This window comes from Cupressus sempervirens, chromosome 6 (assembly GCF_028749045.1).
Source record: "Cupressus sempervirens isolate cs-2001-9-10 chromosome 6, ASM2874904v1, whole genome shotgun sequence".
Taxonomy (NCBI): Eukaryota; Viridiplantae; Streptophyta; class Pinopsida; order Cupressales; family Cupressaceae; genus Cupressus; species Cupressus sempervirens.
In genome coordinates, this window is record NC_143123.1 from 174754805 (window position 1) to 174776597 (window position 21793).

The following is a 21793-nucleotide window of genomic DNA, read 5'->3' on the forward strand; positions in this document are numbered from 1 at the left end:
AAGTGGTCAAAAAGGATGTTATTAAGGCAATGCAAGAATTCTTTGGCACTAAAAAACTTCTAAAATAACTAAATGCCACCTTCTTGGTTCTCATCCCTAAGACACCGGGAGCTGACTTGATGGATAATTTTAGGCCCATAAGCCTTTGCAACTCTTTGTACAAAATCATTTCAAAGGCTCTTACCTCAAGACTCCTCAGCATCCTCCCTTTGATTATTTCCCCTCAACAGACTGGCTTTGTTCCTAGGAGAGAGATTCTTGACTCCATTATCGCAGTCCATGAGGTCATCCACTCTCTTGAGGATAGTAAGAAGGAAGGTTTCTTGCTCAAACTAGATATATCTAAAGCCTATGGTAGGGTGGACTGGAATTTCCTTCTGGCAATCCTACAGGGTTTTGGTTTTGATGCCCAGGTTTGCAAACTCATCTCTCAACTTGTTACTTCTCCTTCTTTATCTATTTTGGTTAATGGTTCCCCTTCTATTTTCTTCTTTCCTTTGAGAGGACTGAGATAGGGTGACCCCATTTTCCTTGTTCTTTTCATCATTATGGTTGAATGCTTGGGAAGACTCATCCAGAGGAAATGTTAGGACAGGAGTTTGCTTGGTTTAAGTCCCTCTACCTTCACTCACTAGCAATTTGTGGATGATACCATTTTGGGGGGTGAAGCCACTATTAGTGAGGCTAGAGTTTTCAAGGGCCTCTTGAATACCTACACTAGAGGCTCAGGCCAGGTGATCAATTAGGAAAAGAGCTTGGTCTTCTTCATCAACACCCCCTTGGAGAGATAGAGGAAGATTGCCCACATCTTGGGAAGTAGTATTGGGTCTCTTCCTGCCAACTATCTTCGCCTGCCCTTGGGCACCAGACCCCTGAATTCTTTTATTTAGCATCCTAGATAGATTCAATAGGAAACTCGTAGGTTGAAAAGGTACCACCCTAAGCCAGGTTGGCAAGTGCACTTTTCTTAAATCCATCTTTCAGAACCTCCCAACTTATGCCTTAAGCCTTTTTGGTATCCCAGTCAAGCATGCTGACAGGATGGAGAAGATTCAAAGGGACTTTCTCTGGTCAAGGTCGAATGACCATAAGAGATACCACCTCGTCGCCAAGGATCTTGTTTTTCTCCCCAAATGCTATGGTGGTCTTGGCATCAGAAAAATTAGACATCTCAACAATGCTCTCCTAGCTAAGCAGATATGGCACATTTTTCAAAGTTTAGGTATCTATCCTGACTGAGAAATACTTGTGAAGGAAGTCCCTCAACTCCCTAATAGATGGGTTTGAGATTCCCTAGGGGTCCTACATTTGGAATGGGATTTTGAAGGCAAAGCCTCTAGCCAAATCTAAGGCCAAGTGGAAAGTTGGCAATGGGGACAATATCCTTTTCTGGCATGACAACTGGACATGTCAAGGACCTCTAATCAATCACACTTGCTTTGGTAGATGGGCTAAACAAAGCATAGAAAGATATGGTCTATATGTCAAAGATTACAAATCTAGAAATGATTGGCATGACTTGTCTGAGCTATCCCTAGACCTTAACTCTCTTATGATTTATCTAAAAGTCGCCTTCCTCAATAATAGTAGGGGTACCCTCATTTGGGAGGATTCTTTGAGTGGGTAGTATTCTTTTGCCTTAGGATATTTCTCCATATGGGATAGGATGGAGAAGCCAATTTGGGCTAAAACCTAGATTTCTGGTCTCACTCCTATAATCAACATTTTCTTCTAGCTTCTCCTACAAGACAAAATCCTTACCCTAGATAATTTAGCCAAGAGAGGCCAAATTATCCCCAATAGATGTACAGCCTCTACAAACATGACCTGGAAATGGTTAATCATTTTTTCATTCACTACCCTTTCTCATCCAAGGTGTGGAACCTCCTAACTAGGGACCTCAATTTCAGTTGGTGCCCCCCAGTTAGTTTCTAGGACTTCTTCATCCAATGGAGAAGCCACCACTCTGGCATGAATTCACATTTATTTAACTTATGGATTCTCCCACACTTCTGCCGAGGAATCTGGAAAGAGCACAACAATAGAATATTCAGAGAAAGGGAATCTCCAAATTTCATAATTGCTAAGAAAATTGAAGGTCTCACCTTAGAGAACTATGCTATAACCAAGGGTGGAAACATCAAGGAAGGAGGGAACTATAAAGCCATAAAGGAAGATAGGAACAAGAGGAGACAAGAAGCCAAATGTTCCTTTCCCCCTAAGGACTGGCAAAAAGCCAAATTTGATGGGGCAGCAAAGGGGAATCCCAGTCCTGTCAAAAGTGGAGGCATTATTAGAAACAATTTGGGTAGAGGAATTGCTGCTATATCCTTCCCCCTTGGTCACCAAACCAAGCGCTTCACTAAAGCTAGTGTGGCCAACCATATTGTTAAACTAGCTTTGGCTTCAATAATTGAGCATCTCTGGCTTGAGGGCGATTCCTTAAACATCATCAATGTATCAAAGATCTCACCACGCCATCCTGGACTATTGCCAATATCATTGAGGATATCAAATCTAACTTGGGAAAGTTCAAAAAGACTTACATCAACCATATGTTTAGGGAGGCCAACCCAATTGCTGACTAGTTTGCCAATGATGCAGTCACAAGAAATTTGGTGATGACGTGGAGGAATGATAACGAATTTCCAATTTCAGTGACTGAGTTACTCTAGCTAGACTGAATCAAGGGCACAAATATTATTCCTTTTTAATTATGATAGGATTCACTAAATTGCATGTTAGAAGTAGAGTAATAAGAAGTAATGCAGAGCCCTTTTCAAGATATAATTACACGTACAGAAGGCGTGCTTTGAAGGCAAGCTTGAACAGAACCACTAAAAATCATAAAAAAGCATTTTCATTTTTTGTGTCCCAACCAATTTTGCGCTTTGTAATATTGCTATTGGTTTCAAGTTTTCTGAGCCAAAGACTACCATGGTGGGTGAAAGGATCAAAAGAGAGCCTTTAGGGGAGTCAGAGAGTTGGAAGGAGAAGAAGGTTTGGCATAAGCTCAAAAAAGGTGGAATAACTAGGTTCATGGAGAAGCTACATGGTTATGAAGGTCATGGTGGATTCTTGGAGCAATGGGAGAGTCAAAATTGATGGTGTCATCCACCAAATATCTGAGGGCTTAATCGCGAAGGTGACAGGAATCTTGTTGGACGGCATAAAAATTTATAGGGATAAAAAGATGTTGGCCAATGTTGTAAATGAATTTGTCAAGGATGATAAGAAGAGATACAAGCTCATCAAGATCAACACCTAATATGATATTGAATCTATCAAGAAATTATGGAGGTATGTTCTCAAAATCCTCATTGAGTACATCACTCTTGATCCCAAGTTCGACAGGATAAGAACACACCATTTTTTTTTGTTGAACCACTTTAGGCATGGTGTTAAAATTTCTTTTCCCTTCTATCTTTACACTTCCATGTAAGGGTATTGAGGGTTTCAAGAAACAAACTGTTACTAATCCTACCCTCCATGAAGGCCTTCTTCTCCTAGTCTACGAGTTTTTGAAAACCCAAACCAGAGGAAAATCCCTTGGTGACCCAAGTAGTGAATCAGAGGATACTACCAGTTCAAACTCAGAGGATGTTCAAGTCATTAAAATGGAGGATGAGGAAAACCCCACCAAATCCACCTCTATTGCTCGCAACCCCAGTGTGCCTAGTAGAAAGAGTTCTAGAAGCCACCCCCACCTCCCCCCAAGCCTAAGCCTCAAGAGGAGAAAATTGACAGTGGGGAAGAGGAGGAGACGAACACTGATTCAAAGGAAGAGGACAAGGAGCTAGGGAAGGACAATTTAAATGAGGCGGAGAAGGGGAGGGATTGTGATAAGGAGGAGGTTGCCCCTATTTCCCCTCCGTGTAACCCCAGGAAAAGAAAGGCTGACTAGGCCCTAATTTAAGAAGAAGCCTAGATTCTCAAAACCCATGGCCTTGACCCACCCATATCCCCGCTTGAGGAGATAAATGAAATTATGGTGGAAAGAATTGGGGAGGTGGTAAGGAAAAATAGGAGGAGGTCTTGGAGAAATTTTAACATGGACAAAACAAGGTTGGGTATTGTCAGAGAATTGGTGAACATCCAGGTGTTGGAGGACCTTGATAGCATAACCCACTATGATGAGTTAATTGACCCTACTATGTTGTTCATCTCTGACAACATGTGGAAAACTAGCTTCAATTTCCTAAATAATGCAAAGAATTTCTTGGTAGAAAATTTATGTTCTATCAAATGGTCATTTAAGGAAATTGAGGCCCTTAAGGAAAATAAAAACCAAGACACCAGTCAGAATACCCGCAGGGTTCAGGAGACCATAGGAAAGAATACTACCTAGGTTGGTAACCAGAACATCCATGGTGGCCAGGACACTAGGGACGAATAAGAGGACAGACTCTCCTTGGTTGAACAGAAAGTCCAAAAGTTTGAATCCATCCACCAAGTGTTGACTAAACAAATTGTGGACACCCTGCACACTTTGAATGAGACCATTTTCAACTTGGGTGACTCTTTGAAAAGAGTCATCTTAGGTAGGGACACTATACAAAAGATTGGGATGGATTTCGGGTAGGTGGAGTTTGCTCAAACTGAAGCCAGGGACCAGGTGAACAAGGCAAACTAGGTGGAGACCTAGAACAAGAACCAGGAAGGAGCAGATAGTCAGAAGGACAAAAAAGCTGCAGAAACTCTATAGAACTTGGAGAAGGAAAACCAATAGTCTACTTCACTTTTGGTTTTTTTCTTTGTTTTGGTTTCTGGCCTTTGCCTCCTAGCCTCAGGCCTTTTGACAGTTTTTGGCTTTTAGCAGCAATCTCTTGTTAGCTAGACTTTTTAATTTTCTTTCTGTTATGTTGTAAACTTTTGGGTTTCAGGATCCCTGTAAAACTTTTTTTACTTAATCAAAAACAAGAGTAGGAGTGATGCTATATTTTTCTTCAAATTTTGATTTAGGAGAGGGTAGGGTTGAATACAAGTTGCAAACTAACATGATAGATAATGCATTCAATGTATAGTTGAAGGATAATATAGACTGTATTAGTAGCAATTTCTTGTTTCCTAGTGACATTCCAATTCATTTAGACCAATCGCTTTATTATAGGGAGATAATGTCAAAGGTGTCAAGGGGAGGACCACGATCTATGTTTTCTAGTGAGACAAATTGTAGGATTGTAATCTTTGATGAGAATTATTCTAAGATCAATGTGTTAATAGAACACGTTGGGGAATATTGGGTAAAGAGTGGATATATAGTATAGTCATGAAAGGTTGGATATACATTTGGCATCGTCCACTTATCAATATTAGTGTTACATGCACAAAGCTACTAGGAAAGTTGTCAAGGCAACTTATAGACATGTGTAGTATACCCAAATTTGGTTTGGGGTCCCATCTTGATGGTTTATAGATTTATTTGGATCTACAATAAGTTTTCTTTTTTGTAACCCCTAAGATGTTGCAAGTTGTATATTAACACACTATCTCTCCTCATTTAGTATCTATTATCAAGATTATCAATAATTTGCATTCATTATCAAGGAATATATTCAACTACTTAATATCTAGATTTTCTTCTCAAGCATTCAAGATAGTATTCTCTATGGGGGTATGTGTAGGATCATGAGTGGCCAAAAAGTGGGGATATAAACAGAAAAGAAGTCTTAAAATGTCCAAAATTGCTATCTAATTTGTGTTGAATTTTCCCAAGAATCCTAATACCAAAGCAAAAAAAAATTGCCAAGCCATATTGGGTACCCGATATATGTGCATAAAAATTCAAAATCCAAAAGTTCGGCATCCAAATAAGATATTTTTGCTTCTATAATTGAATATAGGGTACCAGTTACATATCAAAAGTACCTATAAATTTAACTTGAGTACCTATAAAATAACTAGTATATTTATAAATCTATAGTATAGATTTATTATAGTATATATTATACTATTATAATATATAGTATATATTTAATATACCATATAGAGTTATTATATAGTAATTATTAAATATATTTATTATATTTAATATATTTATATATATACTTATATTTAAATATACTAATTATTTAATATATTTTTAATAGTCCACTTAATTATTATTTAGCAATATTTAATAATTACTATAATATGGTTATTTAATAATAATAGCTCGAATACTACTTGTACTAATAAGTATATTAACATTACTCTTATATTTTCTTTTATAGTTGTCAAAGTCATGTCAAGTCTAAGATTGTTTAGAATGATGCATCTGACTAGTTGCTTGTTAATTTAGACCAACCTCCTATCATGAATGATGTCCTACTAATTAATTTCCCATACTTAAAATGATTGTCTCCACAAATGTCCTCAAATGCATTGAAAGGGGACATAGAGTACCCTATATCCCCTTTCAATCCATTCAATGACATTATATGTTCCTAGGGGTCCGAGGACCCCTAAGAAAAAATATCATATGTTAAAATAGGTCAAAAGGGGACATAGAGTACCCTATGTCCCCTTTTGACACATTTGAACATATGATATATGTCCTTAGAGGTTCTAGGACCTCTAGGATTATATAAAGTGATTAAATGCATTGAAAGGGGACATTGGGTATCCTATGTCCCCTTTTGATGAATTCAATGACATTACATATTCCTAGGGATCCTTACAACATACATCATATCATAGAATGGGTTGAAAGGGGACATAAGGTACCATGTGTCCCATTTTGGCCCATTCAAACATATGATATATGTCCTTAGGGATCCTAGCACCCCTAGGAACATATAATTTTATCAAATGCATTGAAAGGGGACATATGGTACCCTATATCACATTTCAACCCATTCAATGACATGATGTATGTCCTTAGCGGTACTAGGACCTCTAGGAACATATAATGTCATCAAATGCCTAGAAAGAAAGGGTGTCCTATGTCCCCTTTCAACCCATTCAAACATATGATATATGTCCTTAGGTGTTCTAGGGCCCCTAGGAACATATAATGTCATTGAATGCATCAAAAGGGACCCTATGTCCCCTTTCTACCCATTTGATGACATGATGTATGTCCTTAGGGGTCTAAGGACCCCTATTCACACATAATGTCATCGAATGGGTTGAAAGGGGACATAGGGTACCCTATGTCCCCTTTCAACCCATTCTAACATAGGATACATGTCCTTAGGGGTCTTAGGACCCCCAATAACATATAATGTCATTGGATGTGTCAAAAGGGGCTATAGGGTACCCTATGTCCCCTTTTGACTCATTCAATGGCATAATGTATGTCCTTAGGGGTCCAATGACCCCTAGGAATATATAATGTCATTGAATGGGTTGAAAAGAGACATAGGTTACCCTATGTCTACTTTCAACCCATGCTAACATATGATATAGGTCCTTAGGGGTCTTAAGAGTCTTAGGAACATAAATTATCATCAAATGCATCAAAAAGGGACATAAAGTACTCTATGTCCTCTTTCGATGCATTTAATGACACTTTATGTTCCTATGGGTCTTAGAACCCCTAAGGACATATATCATATATCAGAATGGCTCGAAAGGACATAGGGTCCCCTATGTTCCCTTCCATTAGGAACATATAGTGTCATCAAATATATCCCATTTCAATCTATTCGCTGACATGATGTATGTCCTTAGGGGTCCTAAGACCCCTAGGAACATAAAATGTCATTGAATGCATTAGAGGGGGACGTAGCATACCATATGTCCTATTTTAACCCATTCGAACATATGATATATTTCTGTAGGGATCCTAGGACCCCTATCAACATATAATGTCATCAAATGCATCGAAAGAAAACATAGGGTACACTATGTCCCCTTTCAACCCATTCAATGACATGATGTATGTCCTTAGGGCTTCTAGGACCCCTATGAATACATAATGTCATTGAATAGGGACACAAAGTATCCTATGTCCCCTTTTGACCCATTCAAACCTATGACATTAAGGGTCCTAAGACCCCTAGAAACATATAATGTCATTAAATGCATCAAAAGGGGAAATAGGTTACCCCATGTCCCCTTTTGACCCATTAGAGGACATGTTGTATGTCCTTAGGGATTCTAGGACCCCTAGGAATATATAATGTTAATGAATTGGTTGAAAGAGGACATAGGGCATTTGAATGTATGATATATGTCCTTAGGGGTCATAGGACCACTAGGAACATATAATGTCATCAAATGCATCAAAAGAGGACATAGGGTACACTATGTCCCCTTTTGACCCATTCAATGACATGGTGTATGTCCTTAGGGACCTCGGACCCCTAAGAACATATAATATCATTAAATGCATTGAAAGGGGATACATGGTACCCTATGTCCCCTTTCAACTCATTCAAACATATGATATATATCCTTAGGGGTCCTAGGACCCTAGGAACATATATTTTCATCAGATGGATCAAAAGGGTCATAGGGTAACCTATGTCCCCTTTAGACCCACTCAATGACATGATATATGTCCTTAGGCATCCTTGGACCCCTAGGGACATATAATTTCATGGAATGGGATGAAAAGGGGCATAGGGTACCCTATGTCCCTTTTGACCCATTTGAACATGTATGATATATGTCCTTAAGGGTCTTAGGACCTCTAGGAACACATAGTGTCATCAAATGCATCACAATGGGATCCTATATCCCCTTTCAACCTATTCAATGTCATGACATATGTCCTTAGGGGTCCTAGGATCCCTAGGAATATATAATGTCATCAAATATGTCAAAAGGGAGCATAGGGTATACTATGTCCACTTTCAACCCATTTGATGGCATTATGTTGTGTCACCTTTTAGGCTAACTTATCAGAATGAATGAATTTGAGTATTTCTATTGAAAAAACCAATTTTGTTCAACAATATCCTCTAGAAAAATTCACTCTAGCTAAATTTTATATGGTCTCACACTTTTCCAATTGGAAATGTCTATTAAATGCATATTTTATACTATCTTGTATCCAATTACTAAAGAAATAAAATTATTTCAGAAAACTTATGATGTTTTTTTAATAACATATAAATACCATTTTATAGAGTTCAAAGTCAAGAATATTCTCATATAGATTTTATAGTGTTTTAATTAGATATAGTACAATGTAATTAAAAAATTCTACAAATACGTATTTTGACACTCGAGAAGATGTCAAGTTTGAGAAAGGAAAAAATATTAAATCATATCAAAAAATTTAAAAATTAGATGACATTCTAGAGGAGAGAGTCCTCTTCAATAATGTATAATTTTTCTTTTGGTTAGAAAATGTTTGTTTTGAAAAATGTGGTGGGAGATGAGAACTATCAATTTCATATGAGTTAATTTTGAGTCGTTATAAAAGATAAAATATAGGTCTAAAGCCAATTTTTATTTTTGATTGTTCTAGCTATATATGTTATCTATAACATAATCTAAGATCGAAGGGAAATAAGTTTATTTGCACATTATTTTTTGGTGGGAACTAGACCCCTAATTTTCAGCGTTTTTTAGCAAGTAAAAAATTGTCTTTAAAAATTAGGAAAATATATCAATTCTTATTTCAAATAATTATTAAAAATTAGAATCCTAATATTCATCCATTCCTACACATTTCATTAGTTTACTTCATTATCAAATTCTAAATAATGCTACCATTTTTATGTCATTGAAGATGAATTGTTATACTTTTGTTAGCCTTTTCCTTTATAAAAGGGTAACACAGGTTTGTGCTTCTAGTACCTTAAGGTTCTATAGCCCTAGGAACATATAATGTCATTGAATGTGTGAAAATGATACATAAGGTAATTTATGTCCCTTTTCAAGCCATTCAAACATATGACATGTGTCCTTAGGGGTCCTAGGAACCCTAAGAATATATCAAATCACTGAATGTGTCAAAAGGAATCATAACATGTCATATTTCCTTAGATGACAAGAGTATTCAATATTTTTTAATGAAAAAAGCATATATTGTTGTTTTAAGGATATCTCCTTGTTGTAAGTAGGCATCTGTGTTCTCTTTCCATTATGATGTCATCATATTCCTATGTAACCATATCTACACACACACACATGTATGTATATATGTATGTATATTTATATGTATATATATGTATATATGTGTGTGTGTATATATGCATATATATGTATGTATGTATATGTATATGTATAAAAGAAAACTTAAACTATCAGGAGCATGTGTAAACAAGCACACATTAGTTGCACATGTATATCAAATATTCAAAAGAAAGTAAAACACAACTAACACTATGCTTGAGTTTTACAACTCATGAAACTAAAAAGAAACATTCTCATGCAACCTCAAAGCAGCTCAACAAGGGTGCCCATAAGAGGCCTTGTTGGTGTGCTCAAGTGTGAGGGATGTGAATGTGCTCTCCCAAACACAACTATTGAAACCCAATGTAATGAAAATGTAATATGAAATAAGTGAGCCTAGACTAAATGAGTGGAGAATTCCTTTAAGAAATGGCTATGAGTGAGCCAATCCTCAAAGGATTCTAGGATGTGAAATAAAATGCAAAGAACCAAACTAGTAACAAGAATCTATCATGAAAGATGCAAGCATAAATGCAAGAAATCTAACATCTACCAAAGGTTAGTAGCAAACATGCAAATCACTAAAACAACTACAAAGCTTCTAACTCTAAACTAGCATGATAACAATGCAAATGAGGGAGATGGTAAATGCTTGAGACAAGGGCTCTATTTATAGGCTTGAGAGAGGCCTTGGGGAGATGGAATCTATGTGGCATACACATTGGTGCCACAAGGGAGACACATGGGCTAAAGGACAAGCCATTCCAAAGTCAAAAAGAGCCTTTATTGTTGAGAGGCTCAAGGTGTGCTTACACATGTGTGAGTAACCTTGGGGAAAGGAGTGGGGGACAAAGATGTAAGAGGTGTAAATGAAGTGGTAGCTTTATTAGATCATGAGCTTCTCACAGATGTGTGAGAAAACACTTAGGAGCTAAAAGATGTTTTGAAAGGTGTTTAAGAAAATAAGTGGGATAAAGTAATGGATAGATTTAGAAGGATGAGAGTGATGAGTGTAGACTAGGTTTTTAGGATGAGATTAGGATTAAATTAAATAAGATTGAACTTAATCATAAGATTAAATAATTTAATAAAGTGGAGGGAATTAAATAAATTAGAATTTATTTAAAGGGGATTTATGGAGCACTGTGCATTAAATGAATTTAATACATTAGAGGGGAAGTATTTAAATTAAATTTAAATACATTATGGAAATGAACCTATTTAATTAAATAAATTTAACTAAATAAGTAGAAGAATATGACAAATATTAATAATTAATTATAATGTCAAAGAAAATATTAAATGACTTAATATAGCATTTGGGACAATTTTAAGCGTCTACAGTATGTGTATTTGTATGTGTATGTGCATGTGTATGTATGTATGTATGTATGTATGTATGTATGTATGTATGTATGTATATATATATATATATATATATATATATATATATATATATATATATATATATATATATGTATGTATGTGTGTGTGTGTGTGTGTGTGTGTGTGTGTGTGTGTGTGTGTGTGTGTGTGTGTGTATATATATATACATTACATATATATCTATACAACATATATGTATATGTATTCCTAAGGTGACAATGTTTTTCTTAGGATTGATTGTGTTTTTTATCCCTAAGGAGATAATTCTTTCTGTAAGAATGATCCCATACTCCATCTCTATATGTAATTTTTTCAAGCCACCCCAAAGTGTAAACTTTTTAAGTTGCCCAAAGCACAAACTTTAAAGCTATCCTCGAGTGAAAAGTCTTACACGCTGCCCCTGTGTGAAAATATTTCAAGGTAAAATTGAATATAGAATAATGTAGCTTTATAGACCACCAATTGTCCTTTCCTCTTTATTTAGGATTACTATAATGAGTATTAAAAATATTTCTATATTTTCCTTCTCTTCTTCGTCTCCCATGAATCGCATAGCATAACACAACTAACTAGCCCGTTACAATTATGGTCTCTCTATTTCTTTCTATGATCTTAGAGATATGCTAGTGGACTTTATTGTGGAGTTTTTCCATTTTCAATCGTCTTTCCTTTTCTGTATGGTCACTTATGCTTTTGCAATATCTTTTTGAACATTATATTATTGGATGAGGGATATATTGATTAACATCTCTTATACTAATTAATTTGGATTTGTATTTTTGACCCCTTTGGTTGTTGGTAGCATTGTCATTTGTTTGTTTTCATTTTCTTGTGATTCCACTCCCTTGCATATTGATGTATGATTTTAGATCCTTTATTTGGGGGCTTTCATCTTTAATCTTAGTAGTGCCTTATCTCTTTAAAGTTTGCCCATGATCATCTCTCTTCTTTCTTGTCTTCTTTTACCATGATCATGAGGTTGCATTATACTCCTTCTAGAGTGGGGATTAAATGTACCATCAAAAATTGTGAAAACCTAATTAGAATAAAATTTAAGGATTATTTGGAATCCACCTTGATTTGTTTTCTATAGTGGTGCAAGAGCATCTAGAGTTTGGCACAAATCCCAATAAAAAAATTTCTTATAATGACCTTAGCCAGATCATAAAATAAATAAGAACTAAGGAGAGTACAATAGGTTGTTATTGATTAGTCTAGAGGTCCATAGTTGAGTCAGAGTTGGTTGGCCAAAATGTTGTCAAAGTATAGCCAAAATTGTGTCAAGTGGGCAATATAGGGTATATTGGGTAAAATGACCCCAAAATGTGTCAAATGAGTGGAAATGATGTTAGGGAGGCCTTAGACATGATTTTGAGTCATTTTGAAATTTTTGGAGTCCAATTTGTTTAAGAATGAGAAAATATGTAAAAGTTGACAAAAAGTTGTCATGAAAGCTTTTGCATCTTGGCAAAATTGCATACAACTTTTGCAAGATTTTACACTTTGGGGAAAAATTAGTTATAGGAAAGAATCAATAGTTGGAATGGTATAGGGTGGTCAATACAAGACCATCCAAGTTGATTTTGTAAGGTTGGTTGGAGTTTTAGTGTGAAGGCAAGGTAAATGAACTCAATTTTCTAGAAAAAAATTCATAGTCTTCTTTGCAACTAGAGAAACTTGACATTTATGGATTGAGACTTCAAATTTTTCAATGTAAATAGTTAGTATTCATCCATTTCTTGGTTTCATTTTTTTGGTGTGGGATTGTGTACAATTAAGATATGTTATTTGTAAATATTTTGTTTTCTAATAGTTTACTAGCATGTAAAGAGCAGATAGCAAAGCATTGGGCCTTGCTCAAATCCTCATTGTGGGAATTCCATGCCCATTTGAGGATAGAAAGTAGACTCTGTATGCTTCCTTTCCATTTTTTCAAAGCACCATAAGATGGATTTTCCTAATTTTAATGTCTTTCCCTAGATGAGCCTAGCTATAATCCAGTTAGGTGCAAGACAGATCAATTGAGCAAAAATATAGGAGCAAATTGGAAAGTACAATCCAATGGTATGAAAGAGTTTATTGGAGACTAATGAAGCCCTAGAAGAAAAATCAAGAAAATTTTAGTCCATTTGGTGGTGTAACCCATTGAATTTTTTTTGTTTACCTAGTTTATTTCTAATTAGGTATGTATTGGGTTTCATACTATATGGATAGGCTACGAATATGAGTTTATGGATGAGAAAATATGTAAAAGTTGACAAAGAGTTTTCATGAGAGCTTTTGCATCTTGGCAAAATTGCATGACAACTTTTGAAAGATTTTACACTTTCTGGAAAATATAGTTATAGGAAAGAATGAATACATGTAACATTGGGGGTGGTCAATACAAGACCATCCAAGTTGACTTTGTAAGGTTGGTTGGAGTTTTGGTGTGAAGGCAAGGTAAATGAACTCAATTTTATAGAAATTTTATCACAATCTTCTTTGCAACTAGAGCAACTTGCATTTTATGGATTGAGCCTTCAAATTTTTCAATCTAAATAGTTAGTATTCATCTATTTCTTGCTTTCAATATTTTGGTGTGGGATTGTGTACAATTTAGATATGTTATTGTAAATCTTTTATTTTCTACCAATTTAATAGCATCTAAAGAGTAGATAGTGTTCAGTTGTGATTTTGCACAATGCTCTAACGACAAGAATCCTTTCAAACTCCTCTCTTGAAAAGCTAATCTAGGATCAACTCCAAGGTTCTGGGCAATCTTGTGACCTATTGGAATCCACTCAGTAGAAGATAAATGTGAATGTTCATGAGGAGGTCTTTTCTAGTTCTAACCAATTTTGGATAAGATGTTCAATCTTCTTGCTATCTCAAAAAAAAAGTAATCACAAAAGAAATATATTTTTATACTTTTTCTGTTTATGATAAATGTAGTTTAACAATGTAACTATATGAATTCCTAAATTAAAAAAGATAAGGTAACAATAGGTTTAAACCAAATGACTTGAAAAATAAATCCCAAATGGACATAATCCATGAAAACAACATGTCTTTGAGTTGAGCCGTTGAAAAGATCAGTAGGTAACCAATGAAAATAGGAGTAGGGCTTCCTTAATTCCACTGATGCAATCATCGATGGGGATTTAGTAACCTTATGATGTTTCACTTCTCATCAGATTGCAAGGCCACAAAAAGTTCTCTCATGCAAGACAAAAAGCTATGTATGAATAATAGGTGATCTCTTCTCCAACTAAGTATGTCAGCGAAATTTTTAAACACATGAAAAACAAAAAAATTAAAAGACCGCTCAATCAAAATAACACAACAAAATCATTGGCTCAACTAAACTCCATGAACATGCATCCACAAAATATAGCACTCTGGCAAGAATAACTAAACTCAAAATGAGAGAACCAATAGCATATATTATTGCCTCAAAATAATAGCCTAGTATACATATTTAAATCCTCAATTTATAGGCAATCATCTCCTCAATTTGTGTTGAGAGTGAGAGATTACTTTATGCATATATATGCTTAAAACTAATAAAACAAATCTAATTATATACAAACTGACTCTCTAAATGGTGCTAAGTAGGACTCCACCCTTATTTATATTAATTAATGGGTGCATGAGCCTTTACATAACCTAAAAATAAATAAAGAAGAAGTAGATAAGAAGAAGGAAGCTATAAGAGGATCTAAAAGTCTTTGGAGATGTCAAAAATAGAAGCTCAACCTTCTCTAGGTGTTTCTACAAGTGGAATTGCAGTCAAAATATGTTTTCGTTGCATTGAAAGCTCTAAATTTGGAACTAGCAATTAATTGTTCATGCACCTCTAACTTCTTCAAAAAACTTCTGACACACCTTTGGAGAAGCCCACCTTGTGCACCTTAGTGATAGGTCCAAAAATCCAAATTTTTCTCAAGTGTCAAAACTAAAATTCTAGCTTCTAGGTTTTCTTCCCCTTTTATACCGAAGGTATGTTTGGATGTTTGCTCTTGAATTTCTCTATGATCTCCATCACTTGGGCCGCATCTAGAAATCCAAAGCATCATACTTATTCTTTACTATTTTTTGATAATTTCTAAATTCTATGCGAGTCTCTAAAAAATCTTCCAGTTTTACATCCAATTCTAGCAACACCTCCTCTGTCTTAAATGCTTGTCTAATGTTATCATCAGCTAAAGCTTCTTCAAAAGTCTTCCAAAACTATTTGACAACTACTTGCACAGACATGATTTTATCCCTTGATTCATCTTCAAAAATTTCAAGGTAAGCATTGTTGTAATACTTATCAGTTTCCAAAAATTTCTCTTGGGTTTGATCCTTGAGTTTATGAATATTTGCATGTAATGTCTCCATTACTTTATTACTAGCAACAATCTTCTTGATCCAATCATCTATCTTATCCAATTCTTCCCCTGTATATACATCCATGAGCATACGATACCCCTGACCCTTTATTGATTGTAATTCTTTAAGGCCTTTACCCTAGGTATGTACCTTGTCCATCAATCCAAAATCTTGGTTCAGTATAGCAACCAGTTTGTCTACATTAATTTTCATATGGTGCAATAGTTTAAGATTTGCCTATACTATCTGCACACCTTTTTCCTCAAAACTTTCCTGCCATTGCCGACATGCATTAAAAAATGGATCCAATTGTACACCTTCCTTTGCCTCCCTATCAAGTGTCACACTTAGAGTCACCTCAGGATTCTTAGGGTCCAAAGGACCAACTACTTCATGCAAAAAACCTCTTAGAAGATCATTCTATTTTTGGAGCCTCAACAATTCAGACTCATCTTGTTCTAGGTGGTTAAACACTTCTTTAATTCTTGTAGTAACCTATGATTTAGCAACATCCATAATGGGCTTTCCCAGCAAGATCTCTTTAATCAAATAATCTTTTGGGGTCATATCTTCATGTAGAGGAGGGATGGAAATATGAGTGAACAAGTCCTAATTTTTATTCTTCATAATGAAGGCCAATGTTCGTGCATCACCCATAGGTGTCTCTAGTTTCTTGGGGGCTTCAACTAATTCTTTTGTTCCCTCATCCACACTACAATATAGTTGTCTTTTCTACCTAACCATCACCTCCCTAATCACCTAACTGGATGATTAAAAAAATGAAATCATTATTCACTATTCTATATTCTTTGTTGTGATCTAAGAGCTTCTTTTTTTACTAACTAGAGGTATACTACATAAGGCCATGCATTAGCATCTTGCATGTTTCCCCTCTTAAACAATCGTAGATAATTTGTGGTCCTTGCTACTAGCATATACACCAAATAAGATGTCATATAAAACCTTGGATAGGCTTTGACCACCACCAACTATTTATCTAAATTCTCATTGAGAATTGTGGCCCAATCAATAGGCATTTTAGTTGTTTTGATGGTCTTGATGAAATGTACCATCCAAATGTTCAAGTTCCCTTCTACTAGTAATCCCATGATCCTACTCAGGAGCACTATGGAGTATCTAGTATCATCCTTCATATAACCTCTTTTCATGTCAACTTTTGCCACTCTTTTCTCCATAGGTGTTCTATCAATTAGATATGATGATTGAATAATTTCAATAGCATTTTGCTCATTGTCTCTATACCACCTTTTTGCTTGATAATAAGTCAACCTAATGTATTGATCTACCCTTGGAAGATGGAAGAATTTCTTGATGTTCTTAGGTCTCAAATCTAAGATGATCTTTCCTCTTATTCTTTTCACCACTCTTTCTTCTGACACATAATGTTTTGCCAAGGCCATAACAAGTTCTAAAGGCTACACTGAAGTAGGATGTGAAGCTGCATTAACTAACCTAGATCTGATAAGTGTAGAAATCATTGGGGATTTCTCATTTGTCTTGTTATAGAGTAATAAGAATGCATTCTAGTCAATATGACCTAACTCAGTGTCTTAAATCTCTGAATGTGTATCTCGAAAGCGTGATTTCAATTGGACACCTTAAAACTTAAAGACCACCAGTTTTGGAGAAATCTTCACTGCGAGTGAGGACATGGAGGAATCTATTTCATCTACACAAAACATAAGCACATTAGCCCAGAAAGTTAAAATTTAAATCCTAAACAAACCCTAATTACTAAAAACCAGACCTAGATCACAAAACCTAACCAAAACACTCAAAAACCCTATTTTAGCCTCTAATAGGCAATTTTTAGTGCACCTTACACACCTCGAGGGTGTGCTAGGTGCAATATTTACATTAAAAAGGCTTTTAAAACTAAAGGGTGTGCACATGCACACCTTGTGGGGTAGGGTGCATAAGGAAATTTAGTATGTTTAAGCTTTTAAAGAAAAGGTGTGCACCTATGCACCTTGGACAGGTGTACACTTTTATTTTGTGTTTATGTGTATGTAGGTTGAATAAAGTGGTGCATCTCAAATGGTGTAGAGGTGTGCTCTTAGCTGATCAAAGGAGCAAAATGAATAGGGAGAACAGGGGATCCCAGGATTTTATAGGCTTGGGATGGAGCAGGCCTTTTTGGAGGTATGAACCTGCACATGTGTGCACTTCCAAAGGAAAGTGCTCCCACACTTAGTGCATCTAGTGCACTAGCGCACCTTGAGGGGTGAGCTATGTGCACTAGTGCACCTCGCTACATACAAAATTAATATTTTTATCTTAAAACTCCAATTTCTAGCATGTTGGTTTCTTAAGCAGAGGGCCAGGCTAGACTTAGACACCATATAAAGCCCTAAAAAGACTCAAACCCTAGACCAGGGGTCTAGGATAACAAAAAAGTTACTAGGGGGTCCCCATTTCTAGAAGAAATACAATGTGTGTTGTGAAACCACAATAGATAGCAAAGAATTGAATCTTGCTCAAATCCTCATTGTGGGAATTTCACACCCATTTGAGAATAGAAAGTAGACTCTATATGCTTCTTTTTCCTTTTTTCAAAAAACCATAAGATAGATTTTGCTAATTTTAACATCTTTCCCTAGGCAAGTCTATCTATAATCCAATTAGGTGCAAGACTTATCAATTGAGTGAAAAATGTAGCAGTTGATTGGAAAGTGCAATCCAATGGTATGGGAGAGTTTATTGGAGACTTGTGAAGCCCTAGGAGAAAAATCAAGAAAATTCCTATGCATTTGGGAGTGTAACCAGTTGAATTTTTTTTCTTTACCTATTTTATTTCTAGTTAGGTGTATATTGGGTTTCTTATTGTACTAATAGGCTAGGGGTATGAAACCCTAAAATTCATTAACAACATTGAAATGAGTGTTAAGAGTGAAGACTTGTTTGGAGGTTTTCTAAATTATTGAGAAAAAAATCAATTAGGGGGCCTAATTAAGGGCTTGCAGGGCTACTAAATTCAAATTAAGTGGATTTGGAGATTGGTAAGAAATATTTTTAAGGAGCCAAACGGAGGCCAAACACTCGTGTGAAATGGTTGCAAGTGACAATTGGAGATTGTGGGGTGAACTTACTATTTTGAGTTCAACAAGATATTTTGCATTCTCATGTAGAGAGACTCTTGAGTTTAAGGAAAGTTAAGAAGGATTCCCATTGAAGGTCTTCAAAAAGGCCTTGATTTGATTCAAAGAAGACTTAGTGGTTGAGTCTCCCTATTAGATTTGTATCAAAGCCATAAAGATTTGATCTAGCTGAGTATATGTCAAACTTAGAATTAATAGGTGAAAACAACATGGTTACAAATGTGGAATTTTTCAAAATGGTCCAAGAACAAGAGGTGGAGAATAGACTCCTTGAGGAAAAGTTAGCACAAATGGAAAGTAAGCTTGGTGACATAAAGGCTAAGATTGAAGACATTAGAAAAAAGGTGAAAGACACAAAAGATAAAGGAAAAGAAGTTGCAGAAGAAGATAAGATTCTTGAACAAGGCCCTAGATTTTTTGAAGAACCCTTCTTGAAGTCATTAAAGGCATTAGGAGACAAGGCTTTAGAAGGAATACCCTTGTTTAGTGGCAAGATGGAGACAAATTTTATGATGGAGTGGATAGAGGTTCTTGAGAACCATTTTGAGTGTGAGGGTATTATTGAGGCCCAAAAAGTTAAAGTTGCAAAGTCTAAAATGAGAGGTGTTTTATTAACCCAATGTAATTTTGTGTTGTCAAAGAGAGAAAAAGAGGGCACCAATCAGGTAGCATGGTAAACAAAATCAAGGAGACCTACTTTCAAGAAGATTATGAAATTTAGCTTCACAGAAATAGGAAAAATTTGAGAAAGAGATACGTGGATGTGAACTCCTATATAGATGAATTTTACAAGTTGAGTTTGAGATCCAAGATAGTGGTGGATGATAATATTAAGGCATCTAGGTATTTAAATGGTCTAAGGTTGAATATACAAGAAGAAATAAGTTTTCTGAGTCCCACCACCATAGACAAATGCTATCAATAGTCCCTTGAGGTGGAAGAGAAGCAAAGGAAGAAGCATGGGTCAAGTAGCAAGGGTAGATGAAAAGGCAAATATAAGATCATTGAATGCATCCCCTTCTAACCTATTTGATGACATGATGTATGTCCTTAGGTGTCCTAAGACCCCTAGAAATATATAATGGCATTGAATGCATCGAAGGGGAACATAAGGTACCATATTTCCCCTTTCAACCCATTTGAACATGTAATATAAGTTCTTATGGATCCTAGGATCCCTAGGAACACAAAATGTCACTGAATTCATTGAAAGGAAACATAGGGTACACAATGTCCCCTTCCAATCCATTCAATGACATGATGCACATGTCCTTAGGGGTACTACGACCCCTAGGAACATATAATGTCATTAAAGGAATCAAAAGGGGGCATAGAGTACCCTATGTCCCCTTTCAACCAGTTCAAACATATGATGTATGATGTTAGGGGTCATAAGAGCTTTAGGAACATATTATGTCATTGAATGCATCGAAAGGGGATATATTCTACCCTATGTCCCCTTTTGACCCATTTGATGACATGATGTATGTCCTTAGGGATTCTAGAGCCATTAGGAACTCATAATATCATTGAATTGGTCAAAAGGGGACAATGGCCATTTGAACATATGATATATGTCCTTAGGGGTCCTAGGACCAATAGGAACATATAATGCCAATGAATACATCCAAAGGGGACATAGGGTGCCCTGTCATATGTCCTCTTTTGGCTCATTTTAGGAAATGATATATGTCCTTAGAGGTCCTAAGACCCCTAGGAACAAATAATGTCATTGAATGCATTGAAAGGGGACATAGGGTACCCTGTGTCCCTTTCATCTCATTCAAACATATGATATATTTCCTTAGGGGTCCTAGGACCCTAGGAACATGTAATGTCATCAAATGCATTAAAAGGGGACAGAGGGTGCCCTATGTTCCCTTTCAACTCATTCAATGACATCATATATGTCCCTAGGAGTCCTAGGACTCCTAGGGACTTATAATGTCATGGAATGGGTTTTAATTGGACATAGGGTACATGTGTTCCCTTTTGACCCATTCGATCATATGATATATGTCCTTTGGGCTCTTAGAACCTCTAGGAACATATAGTGTCATAAAATGCATTGAAATGAGACATAGGTTACCATGTGTCCCTTTTCAACCCATTTGATGGCATGATGTATGTCCTTGGGGATCTAGGACCCTAGGAACATATAATGTCATTGAATGGGTCAAAACAGGACACAAGGTACTTTATATCCATTTTTGACCCATTGGAACATATGATATATGTCCTTAGGGGTCGTAGGACCCCTCGGAACATATATTGTCATCGAATTTATTTAAAGAGGTCATAACAAGCCATATTGCCTTGGATAATAAGAGTATTCACTCTTTGTCAATGAAAGAAGCATACATTGTTGTTTTAAGGATATCTCCTTATTATAAGTAGGCATCCTTGTTCTCTTTCCATTATGATACCATCATATTCCTATGTCTCCATATACACACACACACACGCACACACACATATACACATACATATAAACATACACATATATACATATATAGCCACACATATATATACACATATACATACACAGAGACTCACACATACACATATACATCTATCTATATCTATATATTATATGTGTATATGTATATATGTATATGTATATATACATATACATATATATCTATATAACATATATATAAGTATGTATATTTATATGTATATATAGATGTATATATATGTACATGTACATGTACATGTATATGTATTTATACATACATATAGTACATATACATGTGTATGTATATGTATTCCTAAGGAAATGATGTTTTCCTTAGGATTGGTTGCATCTTTTGTTCCTAAGTAGATATTGCTTTACTTAGGATTAATCACATTTTGGATCACTATGGAGATAATTCTTTCTA